At 36.1% G+C, this 10,746-nt stretch overlaps 1 long non-coding RNA gene across 1 annotated transcript; it reads right to left on the bottom strand.

Moving 5' to 3' along the window:
• Positions 1-7,654: 7,654 nt before the first annotated feature.
• On the bottom strand, positions 7,655-9,361 carry LOC141648281 (uncharacterized). Its single transcript, XR_012545984.1, has 2 exons — positions 8,522-9,361; positions 7,655-8,176 (listed from the first exon to the last, which is right to left on the bottom strand). It is a non-coding gene; the product is annotated as an uncharacterized LOC141648281 (long non-coding RNA).
• Between the last annotated feature and the right edge of the window lie 1,385 nt (positions 9,362-10,746).

The following is a 10,746-nucleotide window of genomic DNA, read 5'->3' as shown; positions in this document are numbered from 1 at the left end:
TGCGGTCTTCGATGAAGAGTAATATTTGGCCATGAATGCTTTAGCCAAGGCATCCCATGTCGTGAAGGTATCCGGGGGGTGAATGTTCAACCACCGGTCCGCCTTGCCCGTCAATGAAAACGGAAACAACATCATTCTCAAGGTGTCCTCGGACACCCCATTCTTTTTCATCATTGAAACCTTCCTCTTAAACTTCCGGAGGTGAGCATGGGCATCCTCTTCAATATGCCCCCCGAACAAATCCTTCTCAATCAACCCGACTTGGGCGGGATGCAATTCAAAGTTGTTTGGGGCCAAGGTGCCAAAATTAATAGGGTTACACGAATCATTATGGTTAGGCCGGTTGTGATCTCGTAGGGCCATTTGTGGTGGAGGATTTGGTATATGAGGGGGTGGTGATTGAGGTGGGTTATTTGGAATAGGGAAGTTATGAAAAGGGTTTTCTAGTAGAGTCTCCCCCTCTTCCTCCTTTACTAGTATTGAGTGTGTCACTAGAAATAGTATTGGCTCTTGGGTTAGAGGTTGGACCATTAGACTGGCTGCCCCATCCCCTTTTATTTGTGAGGTGCTTGCGATTAGAGAATGTTTGCGTGTTGCAGGTCAGTGATGAGCAAGAATTAATGATAGGGTCAAGTCTCTTACCATAAACAATATATAACCCAATTTAGTGCGTAGATCGGGGTCGAACCACAAGGATGGTGGGGTTTCTACTTAGTCTAAATAGGAGTCTAGTCTAGTCACAAATGAAAGAAAAGGAGTTGATTTAAACTACTAGATGCAACTAAACAACGATTGAGGAAAGATGTATTCGATTGATTAAAGGCTAGGGTTTTCGGGTTTATCTAAATGGTTTAAGGGCAAACAAGTCGATTCAAGGAGTCTATGATGAGGGTTTATCCTAGGATTAAAATCAATCTCTTGATTATCCTAAAGGTGATTACCAACTCTAATTAAGAAACACACCATTCTAAAGCATGCAACAAGACCACCACAAACTCTCATTCAATGGAGGAATTAAGCAACTATGACAAAAAGCACAAGTTCTCACTCACACAAACCATCAAACACCTTGTGTGCATTACTAAGAAACACAAACACTTCACCAAAGACTCAAAATAATCAAACTATCAATGCCCAAAAATCCCATTTAGACTCTCCCTAAACCCTAGAAGGGTTACTACTCACTCATATTCAAATTGTTCAAGCAAATAAATGGAATAGAACAAATAACAAAAACAGATGACATGGTAAATATTCCAACAATTATAAAAGACTACTTAAAATGTAAACAATTGATTAAGCAAGTAAATAAGAGAAGAGATGTACCAACAAGAGTAAAGATGATTGCTTTGATTGAATAAATGAAGGAAATCCTCCAAAATCTCTCAATACAATCCCAAAAACCAAGTGTAAACAATTGATAATTACTAATACTAACTAATTTTACTAAGTAATTAATAATAATGGAAATATTAAAGCTTGATTAAGGAAAGATCACAATAATTAGGGAAAGTTTTCAGATCTAGGGTTGTCTCTACAATTGATTAGGGAAGGGGTATATATAGTGTTTCATTGGATTAAGGGAGGAAATGAGAAAAAGCCCATTAAGCGAGAAACGTCATCCTGTGCCGGTGGGCCGGCTGCCGGCTACCCCAACTGGCAGCGCCATCTTGAATTTTCAATGTAAATTAGACTTGTTGTTATTCTCTGCTGGTGGACCGGTTGCCGGCCTGCCGGCAGAGGATACCTTTACTTCGACTTTCTTCCTTCACTTCTACATCCTTGTTGCTCCATGTCGGCTAGCCGGCTGCCGGCTAGCTATGCCAGCAGCGAGTCTCTCAATTTTTAGCTCAAAAAGACTTCTTCAAAAAATCCTAAGTATGGGCTTGTGTTCCCTGCCGGTGGGCCAGCTGCCGGCAGAGAACATCTCTTGGCTTCTTTTCCTCTTTTTCTCCTCACAGCAGTACCCCCTACCGGTGGGCCGGTTGTCGGCCTGCCGGCAGAGAACTACCCTTAGCTCCTTATCTCCCTTTTCTTCATGTAAAGGCATTAGAATGCCTTCCTTGCCCCAATTCCTCTATACTCGACTCGATTCCTGTAAGAGGATACACCAAATCACAAGTACAGGGATTGGGCACAAAATACAAGGAAAGGCATATAAAACCGACTCGATATGAGTCTGAATGCGTAAAAGAAAAAGGGAAATTCGGTGCAAATAAATCATATATCAGTCAGTCCACTAGTAAATTTGTTATTGCGTCGGATTCTCTTAATGCGGTCAATGCCCTTACTAACCAAATCTCTCCTTGTGGACGTTTGCTAACTTTCTAATTGAGTGTAGGGAACTACTATACACCTCACCCCACTTGACGATTGTCTTTGAGAAGAGATGTGCCAACAAAGTAGCGAACACAATCGCCAAATTCGCTCTTAAAGACATTAGCCCGCGACTACAAAGAAAAGCTTCCATAGATGATCAAAATGTTTCCAAGCCTCACTGTCACTTGGATGAGACATTGTCCCACTAACTCGGGGGTTTTCATAATGCCAACGCATTTGTTCCGCGAGGTTTTTTGTAGCATAAATTCGTTGCAAACGTGGCCCTATTGGGAAATAATTTAAGAAATTTTCGGGGACCCTTTTGCTATTTGCATTCTTTGAACTTTTGTACCTAGCTCTACCACATCTTCTACACTTGTCAAGAAGAGCATCGTCCATCCAAAAAAGCATACATTCATTAAAACATGCATCTATCTTTTCATGAGGAAGTTGAAGAGCTTTGAGAACATTTTTGGTTTCATAGAAGTTACGCATCAAAATATGATTTTGAGGAAGAAGGTCTCCCGTGAGTGACGTGAAACCATCTACACATTTATGGGCTAAGTTGAATTCACATTTCAAAGTGACAAGCCTTGCAGCCGACTGTAGCAGTGAGAGTCGACATCCCTCGTAGACAGGTTGCTCGGCACGTTTTAACATTTGAAAAAAGGCTAATATATTGGGATTTGGAGATTCATTAATCACCTCGGCATTAAGAGCTTCTTCCCTAATTTGATCAATGCTATCGCGCAACGCATCCTCTACCATATCCCTATAAGGATTGTCAGAGGGCATTGTCATTTCCTCTTCCTTAACGGGGAATTTCTCTCCGTGACACACCCAATCATAATAGTTGTCACAAAAACCCTTTAGACCAAGGTGTTTTCGTAATTCTTGTTCAACTAAATACTTTTTTATTTTTGCACTTACAACATGAACACCTAATTTCTTTAATTCTAATAAATTCGTCTTGTTGCTTAACATAATCAATGAATTTATTAACCCCTATTACGAATTCCTTCCTTAATTTTTTATTGGAATCCAACCTTTCATACATCCAGTTTCGTTCTAATCTCTTCATTGCAAATCTACATATATATTAGTAAATAAAAATTATTAATAAAAATGGTAAGAGCATTCATAAACCCATCTTTGAATCTTTCATACAACAACAACAACAACAACAACAACAACAACAACAACAACAACAACAACAACAACAACAACAACAACAACAACAACAACAACAACAACAACAACAACAACAACAACAACAACAACAACGACAACAACGACGACGACGACGACAACAACGACGACGACGACGACGACGACCACAACAACAACAACAACAACAACAACAACAACAACAACAACAACCACAACAACAACAACAACAACAACAACAACAACAACAACAACAACAACAACAACAACAACAACAACAACAACAACAACAACAACAACAACAACAACAACAACCACAACAACAACAACAACCACAACCACAACCGGCAAAAAAATACTTTATGTATTGGGGTCCTTATCTCTCCAACCTAAACCCATCTTTGAATCTTTCATACCATTAGTAAATACCCATTTTTTTCTTAATTGTAATGAGACAAATATTCGGCAGCACTTCCTTACAGTTCTCCAAATACATTATTTAGAATGAATTCTCACTCTACATATGAATTCGGAGAACATTAAAGGAAATGTCAACCAAATTTTGTCTCATAACAATCAAGAAAAAAAATGATTATTTACCACCTAAATGGCATAAAAGATTCAAAGACAGTCCCAAAACAGAGACTATTCAAGAATTACACCTAATGTGTAATCCCTGAACGGGTACTAGGTCAAAAATATATTAACAATCGCAACACAAGCATAAGATGAATTAATATTTGTAAAAAAAATACACATGACACAAATGTACACAACTTATTAAAACAAACTTAATAATTACTAATAAACCATATAAAACTAAGCAAAAGTAGAGTAAGCATGCTAAAATTGGTTTAAACATCATAAATTGGCTTTTAACTAAACTAAATTAACTACCCTAATAATCCTAAATATCCTAATTGTCTTTTAATTAAACTAAATCATTTTAATAATCCTAAACTTAATTAAACTACGCATCCTAAAATTGGTTTAAACATCTTAAAGTGACTTTTAACTAAAGTAAACTACCCTAATAATCCTAAACATCCTAAATTGGATATTAATTAAACTAATTTATTTTAACAATCCTAAACTTAATTAAACTAAGCATCACAAAATTGATTTAAACATACTAAATTGGCTTTCAACTAAATTAAACTATCCTAATAATACTAAACATCCTAAATTGGCTTTCAACTAAACTAAACTAAACTATCCTAATAATACTAAACATCCTAAATTGGTTTTCAACTAAACTAAACTAAACTATCCTAATAATACTAAACATCCTAAATTGGCTTTCAACTAAACTAAACTATACTAATAATAATAAACATCCTAAACTAATCATAATTAATCAAAATAATAACCATAAACCCTAATTAATCAAAATAATAAAATAAATTAAACAAACCTTATATTAAATTAAGTGAGAGAAGGAGATAAGGGGAGGGAGGAGCATGGCGGCGGCACAGCAGGCGGCAGCAGGAAAGGGGAAAGGAGAAGAAAGGGGAAAGAAGAAGAAAGGGGAAAAGGGAAAGGAGAAAGGGGAAAGAGGAGGAGTGATGTGCGGAGTAGGGTGGTGGTAGGAGTGGTGGTGGTGGGAGTGGTGGTGGTGGGATATGAAGGAGACGGGTTTTTAGGGATTTTTGGGTAAAAATAATTGAAGAGTGATAATGAGGGAGACGGGTTTGGCTGCTACCCGTATAAAGAAATCCTGCGACGAAATTTCCGTCGCAAGAATTAAATATTAATAAACCCTGCGACGGAAATTCCGTCGCATGATTAAAATAATATTAAAATTCTAGCGTGTTGTGAACTGTACAGGTGGACATTAAAAAAAAGCCTGCGACAGAATTTCCGTCGCAGGGAAAATAATATTTTATTATAGCGACGGAAATTCCGTCGCAGGGTTTATTATTATTTTATTGTTGCGACGAAATTTCCGTCGCAAATTTTCCCGCCATGTCAGGAAAAATTGGCGCTCTAGGGGATTTGGCTGCTACGGAATTTCCGTCGCAGGTCCATCGCAGACTGCGAAAACCGTCGCAAGGTCCGTCGTAGTCGTTTACTTGCTACGGATTAAGTTTCCGTCGCAATGTCTCCGTCGCAATGAAGCCTTTTTTTTTTGTAGTGCTCGGAAGGGAAGTTTTATTTGGGCTCATGCCCCTTCTTTTGTAATTGATTATTGTAATTCGGACTTTATTTCGGCTTGTACGATGTAAAGCCCCGACCCTTCCTCGTGATGTATTTGAACTACTCTCTTTCATTTATTTAATGCACTCATTCCGTCCAAAAAAAAAAACAATATAAGTAAGACCACTTTTCTTACTCACTACAATAATATTGCAATTATAGTTTCTAGATTAAAAACATTACTCATTCCAAATCATCAAGAAAGAATAATAACGAAATTTATTTGAGCCCAATACTTAAAGCAATCAATCAATCAATCAATCAATACTATATATTAATTCCAGAAACCAAGGGACTTCAATGTAATTAAATAAATCTATACAAATTAATTATACTATATAGTTTTAAATCAATAGCACTGTGCGATGGACCTGAACAAGGGACTTCAATGTAAATATTATATAGTTTTGGTAGAAATATAAATTTAGAGAACATCGGAATATGTTGATTTTCCTTAAAATAAACATATAAACATGCCTCACTGATGGTATTATTAATTAGTATAAAGATGTTTTAACATAAAAAAATATAATATAAGTATATTATATTTTGGAAACTATTAAAAAGTAAATAAATCAAGCTAGATTTCCAAAAAAAATATAATATTCCATAATTATTTCGACTTAATTAATTTAATGCATATATGTAATATATTTATTTCGAGTAGTGAGAGTAATAAAAGTAATTCTGTTAATAGTGAAAAGAATTGTAGTAACATTGGATATAGTAATATGATAGTAATCAGTCATTTGAATAGTCAAAATAACAATATTAGCAGCGAGCGGCAGGGGTGAGCAAAACCGGTTAACCGAACCGGATTTAAAAACCGGTTCGGTTACCGGTTTTCAAAAACAGGTTTTTTCCAAACCGAAACCGCTCCGGTTTTAAACCGGATAACTGGTTTTTAAGCAACTTAAAAACCGGATCCGAAAACCGGGTAGCCGGATCCGAATTTTTAAACCGGTTTTAACTATTTCTACCCCGAAATTGATGGTTTTCAACCCACCCCTCCATCCTAACTCTTAAATTCCTACCCAAACCTTCATGCATCCTCATTAATTCCACCAAATCACACGTCTTTGTTTTTTTAAGTCATTTTCTTATTGTTTTTATTTCGAAAAAAGAAGTAATCCGGTTTAAAACCGGTACCCGATTTTGTTTTTTTATGACCCGAAACCGAACCGGATTTCCCCCAAAAGAACCGGTTCGGGTTCCGAACCGGAAAAAAAACAAATTATCGGGTTTTTTAATTCGGTTATCGGTTCGGTTTCGGTTGAAAAATCCGGTTCGGTTTATTTTGCTCATCCCTAGCGAGCGGGAGTGGTGAAAGTAACAGAAGTAACAACGGCATGGAGTAGTGAAATTATCAATATTAATGTACAAGTTGTGAAAGTAACAATAATTACGACGGGAGTAGTGAAAGTAATAATAACAAATGGAATAAAAGTAATAATACTAATGGCTAAGCGATCGATTTAAGTAAAATATTAATGGCGGGAGTAGTGAATTTGTCTCATAATTAATTTAATGCATATATGTAATATATTTATTTCGAGTAGTGAGAGTAATAAAAGTAATTCTGTTAGTAGTGAAAAGAATTGTAGCAAGATTGGATATAGTAATATGATAGTAATCAGTCATTTGAATAGTCAAAATAACAATATTAGCAGCGAGCGCCGAGCGGGAGTGGTGAAAGTAACAGAAGTAACAACGGGATGGAGTAGTGAAATTATCAATATTAATGTACAAGTTGTGAAAGTAACAATAATTACGACGGGAATAGTGAAAGTAATAATAAAAAATGGAATAAAAGTAATAATACTAATGGCTAAGCGATCGATTTAAGTAAAATATTAATGGCGGGAGTAGTGAATTTGTCTCATAATTTATTTCATTGTAATTTTAAGATATACTCTATATCATAGAAAAATATATTAATGATAAATTTAGGAGTCATGCAACTTTAAAGTAGTTTTAGTTAACTGAAAATCATCAATATATATATATAAAAGAGGCTTTTTTCAGGCAATTCTAGAGACTCCAACTTTTTTAAAACAGGATTCATATTTTTAATAATAAACCCAGCTGAAGATAATTATTTTGAGCTAATCAAATAAAAAGATAAAGATTGAGTTTTATTTTTGAATCCTACCTAAGATAAATCTCTAAAGAGTCATATACCTATATATACACATCAACTAATATGTTAATGAAAGCTCTATGAGAAGAAGGCCTGAAGCCAGGAGTATTTCAGATATGTATCTGTGATCTGGGTTGGTGTTTTCACACAATGATGCAATGTAATCGGTTTGTGCTTCATCGTGTGACGAGTTTAATCTTCTAAGCTTCTGAACCAAGTTATCAATGCTCTCTAATTTCTTGCGGTTGATTTCGGAAGGAAGCTCGATATTTGTGGTGTTGGTGGAGGGGCTGCTATCCTCTGAACTCCACAGATCTTCAGTGTGGTTGTCATTGGATTCAGGAGTTACATCATCTGCATCACAATCATATTCAGTTGATAAGCAACAACACGACACAAGCCGCATAATAATATTTTACTAAATTGGAACAAATAAGAAAAATGTCTCTTATAAATCGGTTGTACACGGTGGCATTGCAAATGTAGTTATTTAGGCTACTACACATAAAGGAACTTTGTAGTTACTACTTCTGTTGGGGTATGTCGATTGTCGGCAAATAAGATGCACTTCTACAGAATAGACTATGCAACACCGCATTACAGCCTTAGAAGAACTTGCGATAGACTAATAGCCTAAGCCCTAATGGCAGCAAATCAGCAATAAGCACAACATGACATAAGCAACATGCTGAGAATCACATATAAGAGCGGCTGTCCAACTCCGAGATGGTAGTGTTGCGCGATCCAGTTAGCCGGTTCCCAGACCACGACAGCTGCGTTTTCAGTCTTAGTGATTGTTGGTTTTGTTTTTATTCATCTTCCTCTTCCTCTTCTTCACACTATCCGCCCACATCATTCCCGGATGCTCCACTTCATCCAGAACTGGCATACTCATAGTCATACTTGTACCCATGCCCACCTGATCTAACCCGAACCCAGATGATAAATTCGGGTTTAAAAAATACCCAAATGAAAAACTCGGATAAATATGCAATCTACTCAATTGGGTCTCCAATTCATCAACTTTTTCATCATTGTTCGATTTGAAATCATTGGTTAAATTAGGGTTTATGGTAATCTCTTGATTTAGGATTGATTTGGGATTGGAAAACAATTGAGGAGTGAGATTTAGGGTTGTTATCAATCTGGTGGAAGATTGTTTGGGATTAATTAGGGTGCTGAGTAAATTAGCCATGGATGAAAGAGGGGTAATTGAAATTAGGGTTTGTTAGGGTGAGGAAATTGGGGATTTTGGCATTGTTATGTGAAGATGATGAAAATGAAAAATTAGGGATCTGGGTTTTGAGAAAAGAAAAAAGTAATAAGTGTTACGAAATATCTAGAGATATTATATGGATGTCCATATATTACCGTATCTTTAGGAGATATTCTATTACCATATTATAGATATACTCTTGTACTATATATACCCTTCATATGAATAAAGCTGAATACTTTTCTGCTCTCTCTATTCTCTCACAACTCTCTTTTATTCATAACACGTTATCAGCACGAATCTCTAACCCTAATCTAATTTTACTCATCTGACGGGAGGACAGGTATTAGGCAGCGATTTCATTACACAATCTAAAATCTAAACAAATAGTGTCGGCCACAATTATTTGATTTGCGTGTAACATGTCTGCAATTTTCCTCTGTTAAGATTAACCAAAACTTTGCATATGTATACAACACGTGTTAGCCACTCATCCTTTATTCTTTGACATATGTTTGCATGTCAATTGTTCACTACATCAATTAATACTTGCCAGTAGCACTAATTGTTCACTGCATCTTATTTGTTTTGTTTTTTCTTTTCCTCAATCATTATATACGTCTGATTATAATTGTGTTCTAATTTGTCTTATTTTCTTTGATAGTTTAATCATGTCAAATTTGAACAAACTTGATTTTGCGGCCTTGGATATCTCTGGAAGTAATTATTCTGAATGGGTGTTAGATGCCGAGATGTATCTTAAGTCTTATGCCCTTGGTGATGCTATTTATTTTATGAAGATTATGGGAGCTACAGGATTTCAAATCCGTTATTGATTATAACTCAGCCATGCACAGAATCGCTTCACAGTTAACTTTGTGTGGAGAAAAGATATCTGATGCAGATATGTTGGAAAAAACATATCAGACTTTTCATAGTTCACAATTGCTGCTTTCACAGCAATATCGTCAAAGAGGATTTAAAAAATACTCTGAACTAGTTTCATGCTTATTGGTGGCTGAGCAAAATAATCAAATCCTGTTAAAAAACCACCAAATCCCCGTCCCCATCGCACCGATCCATTCCCAGAAGTGAATGCGGCAGTTTCTGGTCCATTCCATATAGAGAATGCGACAAATAAATATTCGGGTCACACTAGAGGTAGTGGCCCTGGACGTGGACGTGGACGAGGACGAAACAATTTTCGTGGTGGTAGAGGTGGAAGTGGAAAATTTAAAAGATCGTATTCTCACCGAAAGGGGGAATCAAAAGATCGTCCACATGAAAAGATAAAGAAAACTGGTGAAAATCCATGTCACCGTTGTGGTAGTACAGGACATTGGATTAATACTTGTCGTACGCCGCAACATCTTGTTGATCTTTACAAGCAGTCTCAGAAAAATAATAAAGGGAAGAATATTGAAGCAAATTTTGCTGCTGAGCATGAAAATTTTGAGACGAATTATGCTGATGGTGATAACAATCTACCTTTCGTATCTGGCAAATTTATGGATTTGGACATCTCAGATTTCATGATCTTTGATCCTAATGGAGAAGTTGGCCCTTTGATTGGCGATGGAAGTGTCCCGAAATTGGACTAAATTTATTTATATTCCTTAAGTTATTTATTTTCATTCAATTTAGCTACTAGTCGTACTTTGTTTTCGGATTTTATTATCAAGCATGAGTGTTAAGTTTATTTAATGGA

This window comes from Silene latifolia, chromosome 3 (genome assembly GCF_048544455.1).
Source record: "Silene latifolia isolate original U9 population chromosome 3, ASM4854445v1, whole genome shotgun sequence".
In the NCBI taxonomy this organism is placed as follows: Eukaryota; Viridiplantae; Streptophyta; class Magnoliopsida; order Caryophyllales; family Caryophyllaceae; genus Silene; species Silene latifolia.
Note: the sequence above shows the minus strand (reverse complement) of the source record. Positions and strands in the feature narration are given on the sequence as shown.